The 26,598-nt window shown below is 42.0% G+C and overlaps 1 protein-coding gene across 4 annotated transcripts in view; it reads left to right on the forward strand.

Annotated features, from left to right (window-relative positions):
• Nucleotides 1-26,598, forward strand: part of LOC111865421 (A-kinase anchor protein 1, mitochondrial) — a 123,413-nt gene that overhangs the window by 17,791 nt on the left and 79,024 nt on the right. For 2 of the 4 annotated variants that reach the window (XM_023853443.2, XM_023853446.2), the window contains exon 1: nucleotides 9,764-10,096. The exons of 1 other annotated variant lie outside the window; for it this stretch is intronic. The gene's annotated coding sequence lies outside the window, so the exon portion shown is untranslated. Of the gene's footprint in view, nucleotides 1-9,763; nucleotides 10,097-19,384; nucleotides 19,507-26,598 lie in introns of those variants that run through there. One more of the 4 variants, XM_033751819.1, reaches the window with a different exon arrangement.

Consider the following 26,598-nt stretch of genomic DNA (forward strand, 5'->3'; position numbering starts at 1 on the left):
CAAACCGCCTATTACAAGGGTATTACACAATCATACACAAGCAAATAACATGCCATGTTTTAAGCGATTTATTCAATTTTTATGTCGGTTATTTTGCAGGAATCATCGCTGTTATTTTCTGTCTCCCTCTGTGGCAGCGCTTTCGTCATTTGTCTTCCCACCCGTCGTGATTCATGTGCTGCGCGTTTGGACTTTTCCTTGTTTGCCTTAACTGAGATTTCCTACATCAGTTTTCATTACTTGTTGTGGAAGTGCTGCTTTCATACAGCCACATATTACAACTCTTTTATTGACCGTCACAACACAACAAACAGAAAAAATCAAGGTTAGCGCCCAGCTATGGTTTCCCTACATGTTTCAGCCACAAACGGCCATCATCAGGCAAACACATATTAACAAACATATACCACTGAACTGCTGTACATTAGATTGGATACAATGTTATTAATCATTTAAAATACTTTGCGTAAAAATACAGTAAGTCAGATTATATAAAAACTAAAAGTTATTGTATTTTTACGCAAAGTATTTTAAATGATTAATAACATTGTATCCAATCTAATGTACAGCAGTTCAATGGTATATGTTTGTTAATATGTGTTTGCCTGATGATGGCCGTTAGTGGCTGAAACATGTAGCGAAACCATAGCTGGACGCTAACCTTGATTTTTTCTGTTTGTTGTGTTGTGACGGTCAATAAAAGAGTGTATATTGTAACACAACAGGACGCACGAAATGAAAATCAGCCACACATTGTTTCTTCCCGGAATTGCACATTCACGAAATGGCGTTTCTCTTGCTACTTGTAACTGTCATTGATTTTCAACTTTTTTCCCATTGTGTAATTGTTTCTATAATTGAGCTATTTCAAGGAAATAGCAGCTCCGGTCTAGAAAAGCGAGATTAACGGCTGTGGTGATCCGTTGCGCTGACCACGTGACATCCTCTATCCGCAAAAGTTGGTACTAACTTCGCGGACAAATGGCCGTCGTTCGGTCGGTATACGTATAAAGGCCACGGAGTTCTTGTGCAATTGTTTCTTTTGGTAGGCGCTGCTGCAGTTCTTTTAAGGTGAAGGTAAGTTTGTCCCAGTGCTAACTAAGCAAGCACTACACCATGAAGGCGTATGGAGGAGTAGATATGTAGATCCACTTTTTCTTGACCTCGGCACTAGTTGGAGGTGAGTGGTCAGCTTCACGCCCCAGCCACTTTACCCCCTGTACCCATTGGATAGGAAGCTGAATGGGCCCCAGAGTCGGTCTCTGGGCAACATGGAGAAGAGAAAATTATTGATCCTACCGGGACTCAAACTCCGATCCCTCAGTCGTCCAGCCTGTAGCCAGTCCCTATACCGACTCCTTGCAGTTCTTTTATAACTGTTTAACTTACTGAGGAATGGTCAGCTGGTGTGACTGCCAGGAATCTTCAACTGTGATACGTTCCTTTTGAATTCTGAGTTGGTGTACCCTTCGCGGGACTTCCGGGCCATCGGGTGTTACTCAGGTAGAAATATTGTTATGGTAACTACGGGTAAACGGGACTCCCACGGTGTATCTACAGGTAAATGAACCGTTCAGTGTGTCCCCTCCGGTAAATACTTTGCGGAGGTAAAGAACGTAACACATTATATTCGCCAGTAGCTGTCATACACGTTCTGTATCTGTCACTGGCTACATTGAAAGAATCCTGCAAGTGGCCTTCGAATTGATTTCTGTATATTTTTACTGCTGGAAGCCGGGATAGTTTAGTCGGTATAGCCACTGGTACGGACTGCAGGACCGACGTATCGGGGTTTGAGTCCCGGCAGGGTCACGAATTTTCTCTTCTCTGCGTCGTCCAGAACGACTCTAGGGCCCACCCAGTCTCCTATCCAATGGGTACACGGAGCTCTTTCCCCGGGGATAAAGTGGCCGGGGCGTGAAACTGACCAGCTTGTACCAAGTTCGAGAAAATGATCTATAAATCCACTCCCTCATACTCCTTCATGGCGTCGTGCTTAATTAGTTAAGCACAGGGACAACTTTACCTATTTTTTTATATTTTTGCTGCAGTTTCAGTAAAATATAACATTCTGGGTTTGAGGCACTCACAGCGGTGACTATAAACAGCACTGTTTTGCGGAGGTCACGCAATATAAACGAGTATAAATTTACCCACGTTTCGAAGGAACGTTCTGCCCCATCTTCGGACTTGAATCGGCTGTTCCCCCTTTAATGCTGCCGGTTGCATTGAACTGTTCACCCTCGCAGAATGCTTTTACGAGGAGCGGTTCATCATAAGTCGTTCTGAGCTTAATCTGAACACTTGTAACGGAATTTGTCTTCCGCCACACAAACGGAGCTTTTTGTTCTTTTTTTCTTAATTCTCTTAGTGGGGGGTGGAGTCAAACTGGGTCCACTCGGCACGGCGGCCACTGATGGGCCTTTGTAGCCTGCCCCTGGTGGTTATGATGATGGCGAATTTGGTGGAATGAAGGTTGGTAGGGAAAACCGAAGTACTCGGAGAAAACCTGCCCCAGCGCCACTTTGTCCACCACAAATCCAACTTGACCAGACCCGGGATCGAACCCGGGCCGCCGCGGTGGGAAGCCAGCGACTAACCGCTTGAGCTATGGCGCGGCCTGAGATTTTTTATTGGTCGGATGTCTCCGCGATCCCTTTGGTGTTTGTCACTTTCGCGCCTGCGCGCTGGATTCACTGCGTAAAATAAATCAAACTTGCTGACTTCCTCTGTCGTATTGTGAAGCCGCACTCTCTCAGCCACGTTGCCTTTCACACAATACAAGTGTTTAATAAAGTGGCCATACTTCCCCGAACAATGTACACAATTACTGGTAGAACGATTTTGATAGAAGGAGCCGGGATAGCGTAGTCGGTATAGCTACTGGCTAGACGACCGAGGGGTCGGAGTTCGAGTCCCGGTAGGTTCAAGAATTTTCACTTCTCCATGTCGAAATTGGCTCTAGGGTCCACCCGACCTCCTATCTAGTGGTTACCGCGGGCTCTTTCTCTTGGGGTAAAGCGGCCGATGTGTGAACCTGGCCACTCACCTCCAGCTAGTGCCGAGGTCAAGATGATGTCTATCTATACATCCACTCCTCCGTACGCCTTCATGGCGTAGTACTTAATTAGTTAAGCGCAGGGACATCTTTATCTTACCTTACGATTGTGATAGGTACGTGATAAATACGTTACGGGAGGAAAATAAATAAAACTGAATAAGCATTGCAGGATTGCTTTGTTGAAGAAGTGTTAAAGAGAGAGTACTTATTACATATTATAACAATCATTGAGGACGTAGACGTATTGTCACGTATCCAGGGTTTGCGTGTCTAATAAGACGGGTTTTTGGATTTGATGATCAAATGTATTGGTCCTTTATTCAGCTGGTTGCATCAGTTCACAAATCACTATCTGACACACTGTCATATTCTTCCATCTGGACACTCCACTGGAACTATTCTAACTTCCAGCTGAACTCCTTTGTACTCCTACAATTCTCCTGGCTGCCCTCTTTATGATTCCTCGGCACGGATTCCACGGAAAACACCGTCTTCTGTTCTCAGTTATGCGTGTTTATTAGTCCGTTACCTAGCAATGGATGTCTTTATATTGTTGAGAGCGTCACTTTCGGGAATGTGTTTACCTAGCCGTTGCCTAGCAGTGGGCATATGCGTCACAGTACTTTGCTTGAATAGCGACAATACAGCTCGGTCGCATATTATTATTATTATTATTATTATTATTATTATTATTATTATGGATGTACTGCGCTTTGTTGGACCTTGGCCGCTTTTTCAGATTCTTGATCCTGTACACCAGTCGTGTCAAACTTGCGGCCCCTCAACTTTTAGAGCTAATTGATATTAAAATCAATATTACAATTTTTGTAGAAATATTTTTTGTAAAGACAATTTTCCAACAGACCAGAAGACAANCCCCAGCCATTGTCTAATGGGCTGCTAGCAAACTTTCACTTTTAAGACCATTGAGACAAGATACACCTTCCTACTAGTCCGGTAGTCTCTTGTACATTGTCATTCAGTTCATTTTCACACAGCAACAGGTGCTGATGTTACACTGTGATGAACGTATAAAGGTTATAATTAAACATTAAATTATCAACTACGAGTTTTCTTATATGTTTATTTGATACTTGTCAAGAATGGCATTCTCTTTCTTTTTAAAACTTTAAGATATGTGACCTTAGGTAATCATATTGAAATTATTCCTAAATAATAAATATAATTAAATTTCCTTGTATCAAAATCTAATATATATTTCTATTTTGAAGTGCGGCCCTGGACTATTATTTATAGGGCTGAGGTGGTCCTCTGTACAAGTTGAGTTTGACATGCCTGCTGTACACAGTCGGTAAAACTCCTTAGACGGGGAATGAGCCCGTCGCAAGGCCGTTGCCTCCTCACACAGCAACACAGAATAAACTCACACAGTACACACATCAATGCCTTGAGTGGGATTCGAACCCACTATCCGAGAGTTCGAGCGAACGAAGACGTTGTAGTGAGTACCCGCCCTTACGCGCCGGCCGCGCTTTACTCCCTAGGAAGATTCCTGGTACTCATTTCTATTAGAGGCTGAGTCACCCCCAGGGCCATAGTGCAGCTGGAAGGATTAGGTAAATGAAAATATCCACCTCATTGGTACTCGAACCTGCGACTTTCCAGCTTGTAGCATATGCCTCAACCAACTACACTAACACGTGCCCCCATATCCGAATAAAAGTAACCAGAAATTCCACTGTTCTCACCTGGCACTTTTAACTCCATCAATCCTGACACTAAGAATACTTAATCTGTTAATACAGTGTTTTCTGTAATCTAGTCACAGAGTTATGAATTTGCTTAGTAACGAATATACGTATGAATGCATAGCACGAAGTGAACATTTAAAGTAAGGGCTGTGTCTGTCACTCCATAAAAGTTTGGAAATCCTTCAGTCTTTCTGCAGCTGGTTTCTGAAGTAGCGCTCGGCTCCATGGAGGTAATTAGTTAATGTGAAATGCGACCAGTGTGCACCACTGTGGTTAACAATAATAACTACTCCCGGATTGGAAAAACGTCTTGAAATTTACGCTCTCTGTACGTGAATCTGTCCCCTCAAATTATCACTTGGTTGTTATGTACCTAGAAGTTGTGTGTTTTTTCTTAAGTAATTTGTTCAGATATATCTCTTACCCATACAAAAACTCGAGTAACAAGAAACGTGGTATGAGATACAGACAATAAGCCTTGTAATTTGAATAAGCGAAACTACACATTTAACTATATTAAGAAATTGTTGCGATACAAAATTTATGATAAGCAGTAAGTAAATATAAGGCCATTGAGGTTGGTAAAGTCGCACAAATCATATTTGTAAAATACGTGCAGGCCTTGCTCCAAATTGGAGTAGGTTTTTCCACTCTCTGAAATAGCTACACATTTCTTCTAGGCAGCGCCTCTCTAATACGAGTATTAATGCCAGTCATTGAAGTGCGGTTCTCAGTTTCGGAGTTAGGACATTGGCTCCAAAGTACATGGGCCTCAGCGCGCAGTGTATGGATGTTTACTTAAGTTATGTTGAAATTTGAACCCATTATCTTAATCGATTCTTAATATTATTGGGTTACAGGACTTCGTCCCTCATCTGCTTCTTCGAACAACACAGTGTTTCGGCAGGTGGGTTTATTTCTGTCCTCAGGTGACAGGGCCGGGCGAAATGTACTCAGTTGAGTTCGATAGAAAGGGTCACTTGCCGTTAATGATCCTGCTCTTTTGGGGTCATTAGAAAGCGCTAATCTCGGTCATTGAAATAAGAATTAATTTCCGAAATATATGTTCTGTTCGAAATATGCGATAACGAAGTTTAGACACCCAATAATGCTAAATTTAATACAGGCCTACCCTCGTCAGAGCCATTTAGATTTGATTAATTGATCCAGTTTAGAATTGTGGCGGTATGGTTCTTTCCGTTTTGATCAGAATAGGCTAATTAGGAACAAAATGGAGCAATATGCCACTTCCGTATCTTGACTAGCAATAGTAATGTGTATTAAGATTCCTGTAACCGAATCTTAAAATTGTAGCGTAATTAAGCCTGCTGCAGTTTGAAATAAAATTATCTGTATACAAACCTGAAAATTGAAGCTTTCACTCTCTACTGTACACGTAGTTACAAAAAATAATTTCCGTATATCAGATGTTACGTTGAATTGACCCACGTAAGTGGTGATGTCGTGAATGGAGTTCATGGAGGTAGGCCTAGGCCCACTGGGGCTGTAGTGCCAAGGAAAAAAAAAAGTGGTCATGTAACGAAGTTATGATAGTCGATAGCAACCAGTAAAAATTTATGCACATCGTGAATTCAGGGAGTCCACTTTGGAGATAGGTTACTCTATGCATTAAATTGGTTTGCATCTTAATAATATGGAATTTGTGTTAATGTTGAATAAATTGGATGAATTTAAGAATTGTAGAGGAATTTCTGGACCCAAAATGCATTGATTAGGATGTCATAAGCGTAAAGTTCGTGTTTTCAATTGTCAGGAGCTTCATATTCCGACTCGCATCTTGACTCTAGCCCCGTTAAAATTGAAACTGTAGGAAATATTACAAAAATGTCCAAAGCTTCCACGAAAAAAAAAAATCTTTAGTGTCAGCTGTGTACACTTAAAAAATGAATAAATGAATGAAACAGTACGTTCTGGGAAGTACTACTTTCCTTTCGCTGTAATTTGAGTATCTGACACGACAAGTAGAAAGAAAACTTTAGTATGTATGTGTATTGAAGCTAGTAGGACAATATAGTTTGGGAGGCTGAAGTGTTGATATTACTAGTAGGAAGAATTTATGATATATGCCTTTAAGATGACCTCAGTTGGCATGACACATACATATCAAGTTTGATGACGATAGGATCAGGAATTCAAGTAATATTAAGGGTACTACCTCAGCAATTTGAGAGGATGTAATGTTGGTAATACTGAATAGAGGGTTATCTTAAGCAGACCTTGAGGTGACCTAAGGTTGCATTATATATACATACTAAGTCTCATAACGATCGGTTCAGGCATTCGAGTAATATTAAGGTTATCCCTTCAACAAATTGATGTGTTGCAGTGTTGGTATTACTGATATGAGGGATTTATTATTACGCCGTTGAAATTGCTTCATGCGGCATGATGTACGTACATACCAAGTTTCATGAAGATTCGTATAGGCGTTCAAGCAGTATTAAGGTTTCGCCTCAGCAGTTTGAGTTGCTGTAATGTTGGTATTCCCGATGGGTGTGATTTATGATGTACGCCTTTGAAATGGGCTTAGGTGACATGATATACTTGCCAAGTTCCATGACGATCGGTTCAGGTATTTAAGTAACGTTACAGTTATTACCGCAACACTTTCAGAGGCAGTAGTGTTGGTTTTACTGATCGAAGGCATTTATGAAGCACGCCGTTGAGATGGCTTCATGTGGCATCATGATGTTCTTGAAGACTGGTCCAGGCGTGCAAGCAATTCTAAGGTTTTACCTCAGAAATTTGAGAAATTGAAATGTTAATTCTGATGGGAGGGATTTATGAATTGCGCGTTTCAGCTGGGGGTCGGGTGGCAAATGTCATAAAGATTGGTGCAGGCACTCAAAAATTGATAGGCGGAATACACATGCAGACACAGGCTGCAAGGTGATCTCATAGGCCCACTTTTATTTTTTTCAAAATAAGGAAGTTAGGCTATCAATGAGACCGGTGCAAAATGTCTTCCTTATGCCACTTATCACGATACATTATTTACCGTTGGAACTTAGTTCGCTGTTCTTAACTTTTTTTTAATCCTTATTGAGGGAAATCGGACCATCGTAAGCCTTGTACCATTGCTGGACAACACGAAACAACGGTAGCAAACATGCCCCAAGAAGTATTCGAACCCAAGATCCCAGTGATCGAACAACCTAAGACCACGCTGTTGCCCCAGTCAGCAAACATGCATACGGTATGACCGTCAGTGAATATAAAGCCCAAGATAAAATTAGTATTATAATCGGTAACATTAGGAGTTTGCAAAGTCGCTACTTCACAATCCATAAGATTAATTGTGTGATATGATATTCTTGTGTCTGCTACAGATACGAAAATGTGTTCTTAGCAAGCATAACTGTATATTAATTTAGGTCATAACTGGAAATCGTAGGTGATTTACATAATAAAATACATAGTCTCCTGTCTGAGGAGTAGCCGACTGGCTTTTCCACGAGCAATGGTAGCCGGAGAATTATGCCAACCACGCCCAATACCAAGGCCGGGGGCTGCTTTCAGCTTTTACCCTCACGCCCCTGTACGCCTTGGTGTGTTGGAACTTTGGCACAGGGGCAGATTTACCGTACAGTATAAAAAAGGACTGCCATGAAGTGGGCTGGGAAATATTATTTTTATTTCATATAAAGTTGTTTTGATTAACGAAAGTGTAGACGTTCGCTTTCTCAAGAAAGGCTCGTATGGATTACGACTAATATTTGTAAATTCAAACCACAGATACCTCGGCATGTTCTCGACATTACGGAAACGTCAGTGCACTCGGCCGTATTTGTAGCTATCCTAGAACCAGCTTAGATGTCACGACGACGGTGCAGTCCACAGTCAAAAGTGGGGTTCGAAGTCACAGAAACGGCAGTTTTTAAATGTTTGTAAAATTATGTCATATCGCATATAATGTTTCGTTTAAGCAATTGTGAAAGAGAGGATCTAGAATTAGATTTGAATCAGTTAGGGAAATGTTAACAGAAGCATGTGAGGGAAGAGTTAAAAACAATTAAAGTATATACGAATATGGCCTCAGAATCAAAAGACAATAGCAGGAGTGTGGGGGATAGAAAACATATTTTACTTCACAAATACAAGAAATAAATTCCAAGTTAACACAGTAAGTGCATATTTCGAAAATACGATTTTGAGTGTCATGCCTCGTTTTGTAGGACTAATGCCGCTGTGCTTTTATTTCGTTCTCAGAAACAATAATAGCTGTATGTCGTCTAGAGGTAATTCAGGGAGTAGGTGGAAATTGGGAAACGAAACGGGACGTCTGTATATAAAATCAAACGCATAAGGCCGATCGTGGCTACTCTTTCTAGGTTACTGGCTTGACTACCGACGAGACGGAGTTCAATTCCCTCTCTTCTCCACAGCGTCCTGATCGTCTCCGGAGTCTACGGGTCCTGTACAATGGGTACCGGGGGCTGCTTCCCCGAGGGGTAAGTCGGCTAAGCCTGGGGTAACATTACCGTAGCCTATATAACGATTACTGTTTACTCTGATGGAATTAATCTTTGTTCAGATAACGCCATGTCGGCTGAGAAGCTTTAGCATTATAATGACGTTCACTGTGTAAAACATCTCTGTAGTTACAGGGTCATTGACCTCTCACTCATGTAAGGAATTGTTCCTGATGATTAATATTTTTGTTTTTGAAACATGAGCTCGTCATTAACCGAAGCAGAATGCAAGACATGTAAATAATTTCATATTATAATATTAATAAATGAAACATTCGTGCGATTTATCATAATTATGCAGCATAAATGATAAATGTGATAAAGTTTTAAGCAAGTAAAAAAAAGTCATCATTTTGTGTGCCTGTTAACAAAATCCGAAGGCCGTCAGGCGCTTGTAGAACTCTCGGAACCATTCCAGAAGGCTGTGGCTAAGAATTTGGCGCATGCGTTCCGCTCATATCTGCGGGTCTCTGATGTGCAGTAAATACTGCTGCTGCCGGTCGCTCGCCAGAACAAGCCACGTGGTAGTTATTACACCGACAGTCAGGTTGCTCAGTGTGTCAGTGTCCGCTCAGTGTTAACATTGAAACCGCAAGTAGCTGCTGTGCTGGCTGGAAACCGGAAACAGCATCACATGTCGTTCCCATATTTGATGACAAATCGTCACGTACTTATGCCAGCAGCTACCCGAGGTCGTCTGCTGGAAAATACAATATTTTAGGTTATTTCCCGTGCGCTTTGTGTGAACTGTTTCGTTTTCCTTAGTCTTGTTAGTGTTAGTTCATTTCAGTCGTGCTTTCTGTGGTGAATTCAATTTTTAAAATGGAGAGGTGAGTACAGTTCTTAATAATTGTTACTATACTTCAAGTACTGCTGAGGACATGCAAAGAATGTGTGGCTTGTGATTTTTTCGAGCCTTTGATTCAACCAGCTGGAATCAGTTTGCATTCCACGTGGAATTGATGCCGACATTAATTAATTTTTAATGTTGAATAAAAATAAGCATTTTAAAGTAGTACATCCCGTGTATTGCATGTTTCCAGTATTTGGATAATGCGATAGTTACCACGAGGCTTTGTAATTAACGTGAAACTGGTCTTGGAATGTTGAACTTCGCTGTAGTACAGACCTTTGGAAACAACTGAAAGCAATATGATTACTTCTTAGTATTTTCATCTTCCTGTAGGCGTTCAAGATTGTAATCTTTAGTTTATGCGATAACGTAGTTGGTTGAGGCACTATGCTACAAGCCAGAAGGTCGCGGGTTCAAGTCACGATGAAGTCATTGGATTTTTTTTTCTGTTGACCTAATCCTTCCAGCCGAACTATGGCCGTAGGGTCGACCCAGCCTCTAACAGAAATGAGTACCAGGAATATTCTTGGAATATTGTTGGGGGTAAAGGGCGGCCGGCGTGTAAGGCTGACAACCTTGCCGCCATCTATGAACCGATTGTCTAGAAAATGTGGAAAACTCAACATCTCACAACCCTATGGGCCTCCACGGCCTGTTACAGGGATACCTTTATTTACTTTATTTTTTTTATAGAGGTGCTATTATTCAGATCTAAAAATTAATTTGCTGTGTTATGCGTTGGTGTCAGTACCCTTTTACATCAGCTTATAGTTTTCTTGGTGAATTATGAAGAAAGCGCAACTTATAATCTTATATCTTCCATAAATTGACTTAGCGGTAATTACGTCAAATATTTATTGTTGCAGGCGTATAGAGTGAATGACGTTGCATATCATTTTGATACATTATTGGTCAGTCGTGTCATTGCTATAATCCTTCAATACAAAATACAGTATTTTAACAGACTGTGTCATTTAGGCCCAGTCAGTCTGTTACACAACGTCGGATTACATATTGTCTCCACCAGACCAATTTAACTGTATAAACATGGTCTATTTTATTTATATACTTGTAAACGGACTTGCTTTAATGTTTGTGTCTCATCACACAACAAGCGTCTGCATGTATGAATATTTAGTGATAACTACACACAGCGTTGTTTTAAAGTATTCGGAGTAATCACTCTTGCTTCGTCAACTGTTTACAGGCTTGCGGAATACGTATTATGAACCCCCAAAGTCATCGGTGCCGCGGAAAAGTACTGACTTATCGCTTTGTTCCGAGCTGTTTCATTCAAGCCATAATTACTCTGTGTACTGATATCCATTTCAGTGTTCTTTGCGTAGGACGTTTCTAAGTCAGGGAAACGTGTAATACGACTAATTTTGTGTTATTAAATATTCGTGCCAAGCGTCCCCAGATAACGCGAAGCTTGGTGGGCGGATCATGTCTTACGTAGCATCTCGATGCCATGTCATCGCAGTGACAACATTCCGGCCAGGCCTACTTTCGAAGTTGGCTCGTTATTCGGTTATTTTGCAGTGCTGTGTCAAATGCAGCATCAGGGAAAAATGTGGCGATGTTTGAGCGATAGATCTCTGCAAATATGGGTGGTCTTATTTGAAACTATTGCCTTGTCATTTTCCCGATGGAGCTGTGTACAACAACAGTAAACTTGTCAACATTGGCCAGCTCAGACGTAATTCGAGCACAGTTTCCAAAAGTGATGCGGATTCGTCGCTAGTATTTCTTCTCACATTGTTCTCCTATAGATTTGTTTTCGACGCGTCGAATGAGTTGAGATTACATATGACGAATTAAAAGGATTCTATAGCTCAGGAGGTATAGTGCCGGGCTACGGCGTGGACGAACGGCTGTGGGGCCCACGCAGCCACCTGTGGGTGCCAAGGACTCCTTCCAGGGAGTTAAGCGGTATGAAGCTGACCAGTCATTTCCATTTAGTTCCCCGAGGTTAAGCGTTTTGGGGCTGTACCTCCACTCCCCCTTGTTCCTTCACGGCGTAACAGCTCGTTAATTAAGCACAGGTACAACTGTACCATTTTACATTTTTACCAATATGTTTGGACAGTGTGAGCAATTTTCTTCTACCGCATTCACAACACTGAGAAAAGAATACAACCTATGAACTTCCTCGTATAATTTTCCATTCATCAGTTCAGCTCACAAGAGGGTAGTTTTAAAATGCGGTACCTACGCGTAAAATTCATCGTTTTATGTCCCGATTGGAAGGCCAGGTTTCTTCCCTACAAATACATTAGATAAAACAATAGTTGCAGTTATCGTGCTGTGTATATATGCACTCTCGCGCGCACACGCATTTCTGAAACGTATGTTAAAAATTCAACAGGAATGTCTATCATTTGTTGTATAACCTTTCCAGCCCCACACAGTGTGTTAAGTGTGTTAAGACGGACGTTTAACACCATCTGCCACAAACATCGCGCATAGTCATAAATCGTCTCCTTTAAAGGGTGCACATCATTTCAAATAACCACATGAAAATATTAACACTTCTCACAGAATAGACACGATACACTGAAAATACTTCTCGCCATTCGTGATTTACTGCATGACCTACTTTCATGAAACTTTTTAACGCTCGACAGTTTGTTGCTATGGCATTCTGAAATTGTGTAACGACAGTTATAAATCTAACGTATACAAAAGTTTGTGTACGTTACGCATATGTGTAGAATGTATGGAATGTAAACGTGAATGTAGCAGATTGGAAGCAACAATTTGATGCAGTATCTAAGTTTGTTCTTCCTGAATCTTTTATTATGAACCTCATTTTCTTTAAAATCGTTCATTTTCAGTCCAAGTGCCCCAAATGACTTATTAGCTTTGTTTTGATTTTTTCGCCACCGTAGTTACGAGACACGGTGTTACCCAATTCTTTCAACATTTTATTTCTAGATCACTGTTTTTCGTACTTCTGTAGGAATATGTGTTATTTCTGATACGCCAATTTTTGCGTTATGAATTGCTTCCGTAAATCCGAAAGCCGAATGTAATCAGTCCAGTTCAGTATCTTTTGAATCATGATGTACAAGGTATACAGTGCCTATTTGTCTCTTCCTACGTCATTTATATTTATTTATTTATATTTGTGTTGTTCAACAGCAGTGCAGTTCCATAATTCCTGTTGGTAGTTCCAGCAGTTTGCACTTTCATGAGTCACTGGCATTTGTGAATGTTATCTGTGTTGCGTACTTTCCCTGATTCCAAGGTCTTCGATGGAATTAACTTCCGGATCATGTGATTTTTTTTTTCACAATTTCCACCGGACGTATTCTTTGCCATTGTCAATTTTTTTTTTTTGTTGGTATAAAATGTCTTGTAGAAAAATAACAGAATGAAAGTGGTACGCGAGCTGTTTATGTTTAAGATACCGAGCAGGTTTGCTCTAACGATAAGGGCTCTGCCATGTATTCGGAAGATGCCTATCCTGACTAAGGTCTGTCGTAGTTTTCTTCATTCCCTCCAGGCAGATGCCCGGGATCGTACTTTTAAGTTCAGCTACATTCACTTTCTTGTCCTTTCCTAATTTTTACTCACCATCATGCAATCGCTGGACACTCTTTACTCTCAGTTATATGTATTAGGCCGGTATATGAAACAGTGTTTTGATGGTGAAAAAAGGGTAAAGTTATCCCTGTAACAGGCCGTGGAGGCCCATAGTGTTGTCAGACGTCGAGGCTCCCACATCTTTTAGACAATCGGCTCACAGATGACGGTGAGTTTGTCAGCCTTACGCGCCTTACTTTACCCCCAGGAAGATTCCTGTTACTCATTTCTGTTAGTGGCTCAGTAGACCCCCAGGATCATAATGCGGCAGGAAGGATTAGGATAATTGAAAAAATCCAGTAGTTTTTGGAATGCTGCCCGTCTCGCCGTAGGCATGAATTTGCGGTTGTAGCGTCTGAACGGTTGGGTGGATTATCCGTTTTTGATATTCAGGGGTTTATCCTTAATAGGTCGAAGCTCGGTGTATATGGATATGGACATTTAACTCCAAAAATAATGTTCTTCAGATATCCTCCCCCCCAAATGGCTTTTCTCTTGAAAACGGTTCGAACGATTGTGAAGATATGTCAGTAGTTTACGGGGACCATCTCCCTAAATAAAACTGCATGGGTGGTATCTTCAGGAAGATGACTGGGAGATCAGACGGGAAATATGAATTTGTGGAAATCAGGTTTACTGATCGGGCAGATTTCATTGTTCGTTATTCGTTAGCCAAATTTGGTGCACCGAGCAGCAGTCGTATTCGTTTCCAAGGTAACCTGGTCAAGGTCAGTCGTATATGAGAAACTGCAATGTCTACATTGACTTTTACTTCTCTTATACGTGTTATAGGTTTGTATGCGAGTGTGTTGATGTCAAGATTTTGACGAATTTAAACGTTTTCGAAGCCCCCCCCCCGCCCTCGCCGCATATGAAAAGTGGTTTATGGTATGCAGTATATATATATATATGTATGTAATGGACAGACATGCGGCTCGTTAGCTCTTAAACGGTTGGGCAGATTTTATTCAAATTCGGTATACAAGAGTAGACCGTTAGGTCGACGTCCGGTCATACGAGCTCCAAGAATAGCTGACCCTTAAGGTGGAACCCAAAACGAAATGGCGGTTTTGTGGAAAACGGCTGTAACATTTTTGTGTCGTATGTCGGGTGTTCGGTTAACTTGACCACAGCAGTTCCAGGAATAGGGGGCCCTTGAGGTGAACCCCAGAACACAAAATTGAGATTTCTCGGAAACCGTTATAAGATTTTTGGTCAAAGTTCAGTAATTTATTAAGACCGTTTGCCTAAGTTGTACTACAGAGGCGGTATCTTCAGGAAAGTGGCAGCATGCATACTAGAGGCCTAAACGCGAAATTTGGATTTTGTCGAAACATGCTTTACCGATTGGATGGATCCAATTCTTGTCCAGTAATTAGTGGCCGGTCGTGTACGGAGAAAACATCGATCTCGTTTCCAAGGTAACAGTCAAGGTGAATCGTATATGAGAATGTAACATTTATTCTCTTTGCACCGATTTCTTAAATTAGTGACAGCATCATTAAAAAGACCACGAGTAAATAAATAATCTCTATAAAACTTATTGCAAGAAGCGTGCCATAAAATTCAAGCAGTCGGGAATCCACTACTGCGGCACGAATAGTCACACCAAGAATACTCTCATACGGTAACATACATGGTTCAGTTGATTATAATATATGAACCGTTAGATCTATTTACTTTTCGTCTTTACGTCCACCGTGATAAATATTAATGAGATCGTGATTATACTTAGACCGTCCAAGCCACTGGCTTGTTAGTGGCCTGCCACTTGGTGTTATTACTGTAAAAGGTGAACCTGTCCCTGTAACAGGCCTTGGAGGCTCATAGGGTTGTGAGACGTCGAGGTTCCCACGTTTTCTAGACAGTCGGCTCACGGATGGCAATGAAATTGTGAGCTTTGCGCACCGGCCGCCCTTCATCCCCAGGAAGATTCCTGATACTCATTTCTGTTAGAGTCTGAGTCGACCTCAGGGCCATTATGCGGCTGGAAGGATTAGGTCAATTGAAAAACCCGTTCTTATTCTCGCTGCACCACATTTTTATTTGAAATTATCGTCTTTAGATTCAGCAAAGGTGTCCTGAAACTGAAGTAGATCGAAGTAGCTTGTGTGTAATTCAAGTACTTATAACTCCCTGGGGCAGAGACCTCGTTGAGAGTGTGTATTCGTTCAGCTGATCAAGGAACCAAAGGTTTATTGCCGTGTTCGTAACAACGCATTCTCTCTCCTGACCCAGATGAATCCGGTCCAAGCTCCCAAAACGTATTTTTTTTTAAATCTGTTTTTATATTCTCGCATCTATGCCAAGGTCTCCCAAGTGATTTCTTCCCTCTTGCGACTAAAGTGTTGCATGCGTTTTGTCAAGTTTCCCGTACGTACCGCGTACTGTGCCCATTTCACCTTTCTTTTTTGATCGCCTTAATTGTATGTGGTGAAGAATACAGATTATTGACCACTTTATTGCACAATTTTATATGGTAAGGTTGCCATATGAATGGCATCACATGTACCATGTTGGGAATCGCTGCAAATATTGTTTAAATGTAAGCGAAATGGCGACAAGTGAGTATTTCTCTACACTTTCCGCATTGACTACAAGATACGGGCGATTAGCTTATGTTATGACATTACGAAAATTATTGCAGCAAAATCACTGATGTAACAAAGAGTAAAACATTAGAGATACGTACTATATTGTTTGTAGACCTTTATATTTCAAATACCGAACGGGTTTTAATTAACTGATATGTTGGGATTAATTAAATTTGCCTGCAGAACCTGGGATAGGGCCTGATCCACCCTGGAGTATAGTATTACGTGCGAACGTCTATCTACGTTTTTGTTTCATTTTGGAATCCATTATATGTATACAGTGGCCGTCTTGTAGTGCACTCAGTTTCGCTTGTCGCTTCACAACATAGTGCCATCCTCAGGTGTCCCAATTACGTCAATCTATTGCATTGCTTGCCCTCATATGTTTTCACAACACCATTTAAAAAGTATTTAAAAAGTCAGTATTTGTCAACTATGATAAATTTATACTCGCTAAGACTTGTTAAGATAATTCATCTTATTTGTCTTAATTAAAACTTGCATGTGGTTCGTTCACTACGGGGTCGTTTTTCATTTTCTGTGTAAACCGCGTCTTGTGATGTGTGTTCTCTTCTTAGCTGCAAGTGTTGTAGTTTGGAATATTTGCTCAGTGTTGTGAATGTGGCTGAAATCGATACACGTATTAACATTTAAAGTGTGTAAAGTCTGTAGCAGGTGAAATTTCAGGGTTTATACTACATCCTTATCTGTCTCTCTGTCTGTGTATGGCTTTTTTCGGTTTATCGATCTTTTACACAGTCGGTATGACTCCTTGTACGGAAGATCAGCCCGTCGCACTCAGGACAGCATAAACAGAAAAAAACACACAGACATCCATACCATACCTTAGACCGCGCGGCCGCTGTGATCGGCACTACGTCTTATAGGGAGACGGAAATAACTGTAAACTGCTTGCAAATGTACCGGGTATATCCTAGATATTGTATGAGAGGGTACGTTCTGTATCAATGTCCAAGTGTGAAGGAAAGTTAGTCAGAAACTTGTGAGTCGACGGTGAAATAGCTTAGGAAATGCTTTAGGGACTGTTTAGACTGCCATTATTCAAATTACTGCAGTGGAGCAGTGTCTCATCTACTAGAATCATGCTGCTTCCAGGAGTCAGTGTAAACTTTGACGCAGTGAGCGAGATCAGGGGGAAACTTCGAAACTATGAGTAACCTTATATTTTATGCTTAACGGTTGGCGGGTTAGTTAGAGGTGCTGAACCAGCTGTACGGTGAAATGTATTACTATGCTTAGTACAGGAAAATACAAAGTTAGGGACTGTTAAAGACTGCCATGAGGACGTATGAGATAGTGGAGGCGTAGCTCCACATATACTTAAATTCGTCGCTAGAGGATGAGAGTTTTCAGCATCACCATTCGAACATTTCGCTCCTCGGGGAAAGAGCCCTCGGTACCCTTTGGATGGGGCGCTAGGTAGACCTCAGAGTCGGTCTTGGCCGGTCTAGACGTTGTGGAGCAGGGACAAACCTCTTGCCCTTCTCGGGAATCGAATCCTTATTTCTCGATCGTCCACCCCATAAGCCTGGTCGCTATACTTCGTACATGTAGAGAATTGTATGCGAGATGAGTTTCGTCTTTTATCAAGGAAAGTACTGTATTCCAAATTTGAGCTGTTTAAATGATGCGTTATGCACAGTGCATCTGAAACGTAATGAGACAGACGTTCTAAGAAAGGCAGAAATTCATAAATAGATTTTTTATGGAAATCATTTCGAACAGTGAAGTACTTGCACAAAAAGAAATGCGTTACTATTATTGCTGAAGATAAATGCAATAATTTCGTTGTTGAGAATGCGATTATTCGGCTTAATACGTTCCCTGAACTGTGTTGTTATTTCAGTTCTTGAAGTTATTATTTTTATCTGGTTTACTTTGGTTCCTATGTGTGGGTTTTCTTTAGTATTTCAATGAAAATTGATTTCATTCCTTGTATGTTAACTTTCTTCCGTGGCGTTATTTGAAACACATGTTCCCACTAAGACAGAATTACACATCTCTTCCGTTCTAGTTTTAGACATCGGTCAGACATCAGGCATAAGATTTTGAACTTAACAATGGTAAAAATTTCAAAATTTCTAGCAACACAGCGCCGTGCAAAACTCCGCGGAACTTAACGCGACTTTATAAGTTTTGAGGTTTTCACGACGATGACTATGAAGAAAGTCGTCTTCTGGGTTTTGGCGCCGTGTATTCTTCGTTTTGGCTGACGTTTCGGAGGAACGTATCGCCTCCATCTTCAGAGNCTTTATTTGACGAAGGTATCTTCCCAGAATTCTGTATGACAGCATGTTTGGAGTTTTAAATGGAGCCTGCAAAACAGTTATTCCTACAACATATACTACGTATAGGTGTAATAGCGTGCTTGTGCTAAATCTGCACGCCAATTCATTCTAGCCTAGCTTGAATTATTTATTATTCCATTGCTATAAAATGGAAAGCAAATTATAAATTTCGCGTCACCGCCATATTATTAACTTATATTTTCGAAAGTGAGACCATAACAAACTTTGCATAGCATTGGAATATCGATCAACACCGAAATTTTAGGTTTTGATATCAAATGACAGTTTGTCTCCCCCACATTATTATAGGAGGTGACTAATGGAAAGTACAACGGCGAGGTCGTCTTCAATGCTGTGACGATATCGAGTTTCATGAAAAGCCGGCCATTGGTTCAGAAGTTATCAGGGGAAACTACAAACGCACCCACACGGACGGAATGTTACCATAAGCTTAACCTGTCCTTCCATTTCAATTAGGGCATTGACCAGGACTGTGAGCAGAGACGTTCCTGTAGCAGCTTGTATACGCATTCCCGTACGGGACTGTTAATTCTAGTCACAGGAGAGCAGCCGTGGATAGAAATATTCCTAGATTCTTCCCTTCGACTGTCCTTCTCATTCTACTTTAGGCATGGCCTAACTTCTGTACTATATTTAAAGTCATTGGGGGCAGTCCGTAGCAGAACACGTGGTTTTTTGGCTACGGCCCATCATTGTATATACAACGAAGGTGCAGCGGTCTCGATTTGGCTCGAGAAGTGCGCGTATACAAACTGTTTCTTGTGATTGTTACGTGAACAGATAATCCCTTCCTGTACTTTCTTAACCCTGCTTGCAGGAACAAGTATATCAGTATATTGCTAGTTGCTGATGCGACATGGACAGCCCTTGTTATGGTAAGTTAAACTGTGCATACCGTGAAAAATGTTTTTAAAGGTCTAAACCTCAATAAATATGTGAGTAAGGTGGTCAGATGAAAGGCTTAGTTATGTTGCTACTCTGGCACGTATATGGAAGTGAAGGCTAATTGGAGAACTCCTTGATACAGACAAGACACACACACACCCTCGCCATGTTCAGAATTATTAACTGAATAAAGTGATTTCGTTGCTGTAAAAATCGTATTTCTTCCCGCTTAGAAATCCAATACGAAAAATCTTAGCTGCCGTAGGTCACATTCTAGAAGCCCGTGAAAATAGGCCCGCTTTATTCCAACGTTTGGTTACGAGGCTCACATAATATAGTACCGTACCTCTTTTCCGAATCGCTGGGATTCCCCTTGGGCGAACTGTTTACGAAATCGACGTGTAATTAATAGTCTCATATTTTTAAAGCGGTTATTTAATGACGTTCTTAGTTTTGAGACACTACACTGTTGATAATCGATGAATATGGAGAAGTTGGTGGAGCGCTAATTGGCAGAGAAACCAAAGTATTCGAAGGAACGCCACTCCAGTGTTGCGTTGTTCAGAAATTCACATAACCTCACCGGGGTTCGACTTGGTTCAGTCTTGCCCGTCACACTAGTAAAAGTGAAAAAGAAAAGTAAAGCTATCCCTGTACCAGTCCGTGAAGGCCCATAGGATTGTGAGAAGTTGAGGGTCCCACATTTTCTAGATAATCGGCTCAAAGATGGCGGTAAGGTTGTCAGCCCTACGCGCCGGCCACGCTTTACTCCCCAGGAAAATTATTTAATTAATTCCTTAGTGCGGCTGCCGTCACACTAGTAATAGTATAAAAGATCAACGCGCGTACAGTGTGATTGATAAATGTTTTGTTCTCCTTTTTAATCTTTCATCCTTGACATGTTTCGGTCGAAGCGGCCATCTTCAGAAGGACATATCAATACATGCGGAAACTACTATTACAATGTGATTGGTCATTATCAGTGCATACAGACACTACTATTACAATGTCATGATTATAAAATATTAGCCTTTAACAATTACAGCGTTGTCACGTGTCACAACGGTGGGAAGCCTGTGAGTAACAGTGCAGACTGTGGCACAGCTAGCGTTATTAAAATTGTTAAAAATTTGCTCTGTATGTATGTATGTATGTATGTATGTATGTATGTATGTATGTATGTAGAGTGCAGAAAAAGTAATAGTAGTGGATTGCATTTCGTCTCCGCCTCCGCTGCTACCTCCTAAGTGTTGTACTGAATTCCTAGAGAGATTGCCAAGAAGGCTTTTGTCCCAACGGCAAGTACTGAGTCATCTGAAAGACGCCACATTCCTGCATTCACTTCGGAAGCGTGGCTGAATGGGGTACATGAGTGACGTGTGATGCTGATCTGATGTAGGTAACGCGTTGCCGAAATGGGGGTTTTGTACGGTATGAGAACTGCAGTTGATGGCAGGAGAAATGGCTGAAATTCCGAAAATGAGTAACCCAGCTTTTGTACAAAGTAGAAAACGAATTTGCAGCCAAGAGATCGAACGGGCTTCCCTCAAACCTCCGAAATGCAGTAATGGAGACTGTGATAGTCGAGTTTTGATTTGATGTTTGAAACTAAGGTGCGGCGAGAATGTTTGAACCTTAGAGGGAAGCAGATTTATTAGGGTTATCAAATCCAGGATAGGGTGTGAACTGGAGTCACCTGTGTCAGGACAAGTCTAGTAACAGGCTTTTGTGAACACGCTGATGAATTAAGTCCCACGAGAGACGAGGAATGTGGTGACTAGCTGAGCGATTATTACTTTCTCGTAAGTATTGTGCACCGTGTAATTATGGGACGTTTATGCCGTGGAACATGGCTGCAATGGTGAGTATTATTTCGTATGTCTCAACCGCGAGTCATGCTGTCCTGGCAGAGATAAGTTTTTCAAAGTCCATTCAAGTAAATGCAAGGTAGTGCCTGAAGTATGTCACGACACTAGCATGTCCTTCCGAGTTCATCATAATTCGACACTATATAACTACTGAATTTAGGTGTCCTTGCTTGATAGGACCAGAAATTTTAATTCACTCGTCATTTCTCTGCTGGTTATAATTTGGATAGACATGAAAGAATTCTGACGATGGTGTATACTGTACTTCTTTTGGCTTATTTTGGACTTCATCCATCGTCTAGTATGTAAAAGACAAAAGACCACGACGTTTCGGAGACTGGATCTGTCTCCGTCTTCAGGTGGGTAGGGGAGGATAAACCTACTCAGTTGGGCCCGTTAGAAAGAGCTAGTCTCAATCACTGTCCTCCCCCACCCACCTGAAGACGGAGACCGATCCAGTCTCCGAAACGTCGTGGTCTTTTGTCTTTTACATACTAGACGATGGATGAAGTGCAAAATAAGCCAAAAGAAGTATGGTTATAATTTGTTTAGGATAACAGGGCATCCGTGTAAAATGGATTAAATGTTACGAAATTACTTCATTAATATAATCGTGTTATTTTTATATACTCGTAGATGTTTGCATTGCCACGATTATTGAACGGCGAATGACCCACTCTAGTCCCCCCCTCCCAATTTGCGAGGAGGAAATTTTCCAGCCGGCAGTTTTCCAAGTCCCGAGTTGCGTATATTTCGGCAGAACGTCCTACAGCTTTTTCCTCCTTTGCATGAATCATCGTCATGAGCGACGTCATCTAGAGAAGGAACTCCGTCGATTAAGGGGAGCTTCTGTCTGTGTTAACGAGATTAGTCTGTAGGCGAAAAGAATGAACAAAAGTAGGACTTGGCAAAGATTGTGCCTCATACCAACTGTCTGCTATGAAACACAATTAATCAGAATGCCGTCGTCTGGGATGTGGCACCGTGCAGATATTTTATTAACTGACGTTTCTGAGGAACGTATCACCTCCATCTTTAGGGTATAAGAAGTCTGGGACCGATGAACCAGCGTGAGCAGGTTCATTGCTCCCGTATTTCTTATACCCTGAAGATGGAAATGATACGTTCCTCCAAAACGTCCAGCTTGAAACTTACTTCGCAGACATCTCATTTGAATATGCCGCATCAGTTGAGAGTAAACTGGGTGTAATAAGTAACTTTCTGTATCCGGTTGCATTTGTTACTAGTATTAGGTAGTTAGTTAGTTAGTTATTGGAGAGGGTGGGTTTCCCCATGCACTTAGACCAGTATTGGTCCATTGTGCTTCCCTCTGTGATATTCTACCAGTCTCTATACCCTACCGATATTGGTGCNCCGACCAAGCCAGCGAGTTCGGCCTCTATCTATAATGCTTCCCCCATCTATCAGAGGCGTTAGAGACTACTGTTGAGCGGAAATGTCCTTGAATTTTGCTCAGTGACCTCATTTGGAGATATGAGGTTCTTTTACGTGCCGTAAAGCTACGACACGGGACCCACGGCTTAAAGTCCCTCCCGGAGGACTTGTTCCCTGAATTTTTCCGCCCTTAAAAATTCCACGACCTCCGCCGGGTTTGAACCCGCGTACTACGAGTCATGAGGTGGGAACGTTACCTCTAGACTACGGAAGCCGCTTGTTACTAGTATTACTTAACGGTGGTTGAGAATAAGGGCTTGCCAGTATCGCCTCATCATACAGCAGACCCAGTGGTCTTACGCAGTTACTTCCCGGAATGTATTAATTTTTTGAACTGGTTTCACCTCGTTTCTTCGGCACTCGATACACCTAATAATTTGTCAGTTTTTGTCAACAGATGCTCCAGCTAAATGACATGGTATACAGATGCGCTTATACCAGAGGACTCATATATTGTTCGGACGAAATAGTTGACTAGGCCCCCAAGGCGATGCCAGTGTAACTCGTTCACTATAACGTCTAAACTAAGGGTGTTATATGTATGGAGGGCACAAGATTTTTCTCTTTGCTTCTGTGTCCAATGGCTAATGGGGCTGTTTTCCTAGGTAGTCCCCAGGTATGAAGCTGACCTCTGATCTCCGTAATTACTGCATGGAACTCCTTTCGGTTTGCAGTTAGGCGTAGTACGTACCGTTATTCTGTCTTGTACCAGCCTTATTGTTGAGTTTGGGTATGTTTGAAGAAGTTTATTTTAAGCATTTACCTGCTGAAATTACAGTATGCTTTATGCTAGTCACAGGCGCCGTGCCATAGCCCACGTGGTTAGTCGCCGGTTTGTGCGGTTGTCCGCCCTGGATCCCAGGTCAGTTTCCTGTGGGATTTTTCGTAGACTTTGTGGCACTCCTGAAGGATTTTTCGAATACTTATGCTTCGTATGCACCGTAAAGTGGCATTAAAATGGTGTTTTTTTCGTGCAAGCATGGGTTCTCGTCAGGCGTCCATATGTACACCTATCTACAGTATGGTAAAGGTACGCCGCGCCATAGCTCAAGCGGTTAGTTGCTGGCTTCCCACCGCGGCGGCCCGGGTTCGAGCCCGGGTCTGCTCAAGTGGGATTTGTGGTGGATAAAGTGGCACTGGGGAAGGTTTTCTTCGAGTACTTCGGTTTCCCCTGCCAATCTTCATTCCACCAATTGCTTCACAATCACCCTCGCCTATCATCTGTGGCTGGTACAATGGGCCAGAAGTGGCCGCAGTCCAAGGGACTTAGTCCCACCCCGCTAGCAATAACAAATATAAAGGTAAAGTTGTCCATGTGATTTGCTAATTAAGCACTACGCCATGAAGACATATGAGGTCTTGACTTCGGTACTGGTTGGAGGTGAGTGGTCAGCTTAACGTCCCGGCCGCTTTACCCCCGGGGGAAGAGCCCCCGGTATCCATTGGGTAGGAGGCTAAGTGGGCCCCAGAGCCGGTCAGGACGACATGGAGAAGTGAAAATTCTTGTCCCCACCGGGACTCGAACTCTAACCCCTCGACCGTCCAGCCCGTAGGTATACCGACTACTCTATATTGGATCTTTATGTATATACAGTGCGTTGTAAACCAGCAGTGAGGTAGACGGTAGGCCGGATGTCGCTTCTGATGCAAACTTTATATGTATGATTGTACTAGCGATTGTCTCTGTATCAGTGTGCTTATGAAAATTACGTGTGAGATATAACACGGTGTGTTTTGGAATTCGCAGTGACGATTATTCTAGACATTTTCCCCTCTAGTCATCCAATGAGCGACATATCCCAACTATATGAGCTTTAAAACGAAATAAAGTGAACGAAATTGTCGCCTTTAATGTTCCCGAAGCAGAAGTTCTGTACACGTACACGTTGGTGCAGTTGTCTATAACTACAGTGGGCAGTACAAGGAATCAAGTGGATGAAGTGCATGGTGATTTGCAAGGAATACAAGAGCCGTGTAACTTTTTCCAGCAGAATCTATCGGAGAACTACAGCAGATGTGCTCAAACGTCGATACGAGTATATCCATTCCATTCATTCACTCATCAATGGCTCTACAGCCCTTTGTTGGGCCCTGGCATCATCTTCAGTTTCGTAATCTTTTTTACAAAGACGGTAGGACTCCTTGGAAAAGGGATCAGCCCGTACGAAGGTCGCTATCTACACACAGGACAACACAAGCACAGAATAAATGCACACAGACATTCGTGCCTTGAGTGGGATTTGAAACCACGATCCCAGCCTTCGAACGATCGAAGACAGTTCGTTCTCTAGCCCGCGCGGCCACTGTGATCGGCCCGTACGAGTATACGTGTATACCCTTAAGTACAGTAGTGCTTAGATCGAACGTAACTAGACTAGAAACCGAATTGTGACGTTTGAAGTGTCACCGTACCGAAATTGAATAACATCCTTTATTCTTTCAGCGATGTGGCCTACTGAGTGACGTACAGACATTATGAAACTAATCTGTGCTTTGTGAGCTTTTGTTTTTCGGATAGCACATAAAACAGGCGGTTATTACCCTGGGAACAGTATTCGAACCCTCGATCTGTGTTTAAACCCCTAAGACCTCGCTGTCACTGGTAGCACGACGTTTCCTTTTTATTTCCGTTTTGATTAAATTTTTAGATAAGTTCAACGTGAATCGAACAAACATATACTTACCGTTGGTTTTAAAACTCTGGATTTATGAACGGGTTTGTTATAAAATTCGTACTGAACTTAGGCTGTGCAGTTGCAAATTAGCACCCGTTCTATTGTCTTTGAAGTACAAGCAACATAATCAACATAGTGTCGTTAATTATCGGAATCATGGCGCTTCGTTCGATATTAGATCGCTGAAATGTGCCCAGTACGTCATATACTAGAATAACAAAAAACTCTGTGGCATGTAGTCCGCAAGTGAAGTACACCGACTGAGCGACCGCCGCTTGTCGGCGAAGTTAGAGCCAACTTTAGCGGATAGAGGATGTCGCGTGGTCATCTCAACGGTTCCCCACGGCCGCTAATCTCGGTTTTCTAGACCCGAGCCGCTATTTCCTTGAAATAGCCCCTCAATTATCCTCGCGAGGCTAAGTGGACCCCGTTACAGACCCACTACTCAGAAAATCTGGTAGCGCCGGGAATTGAACCCGGGACCTCTGGATCTGTAGCCAGGAACTCTGACCACTAGACCACAGGCGATGCCATATACTAGAATTTGGAATGAAAAATTAGCATTTAAACCCTCGCCTGTTCGATTTACAGTAACTGGCAGCCCACGTTTGTATCGCCTAAAATTTGTATGAGACACGTTTTGTATTAAAATGAGTTGACTAATATAGCAACTGCAGTTCTGTGATATAATGAAGATTGTCTTTCGGATGTGGCGTATTTTGGTGGACGAGGTACCGACATTTCAGGGGAACCTATATCTCCATCTTGACAGTAGGCGTGTTTGCAGGTTTTGTCCCCCGATACTCAGAATAATGTATTGAATGATATTCCATCTCCATACATGCATTAATATACTGTTCACTGAACGCTGCTGTCTGTTCCTCGGACTACGTAGCATTAAAAAGTAAGCTGAGTAGTGAATAAATCGATAAGAACTAGGAAGAAATCTGTCTACGCCAAATTTGCCGTATTTATACCGACATTTTCCTGAAGGGACAGGAAACCCACGAGAAATCCAAGGATAGTGAGTCGGAACCCGAGGCCTCACGAACTCGTACCCACTCAGTCGCAACGTTCAGTTCAC

The sequence above is a fragment of the Cryptotermes secundus genome, unplaced genomic scaffold (assembly GCF_002891405.2).
Source record: "Cryptotermes secundus unplaced genomic scaffold, Csec_1.0 scaffold343, whole genome shotgun sequence".
Lineage (NCBI taxonomy): Eukaryota > Metazoa > Arthropoda > Insecta > Blattodea > Kalotermitidae > Cryptotermes > Cryptotermes secundus.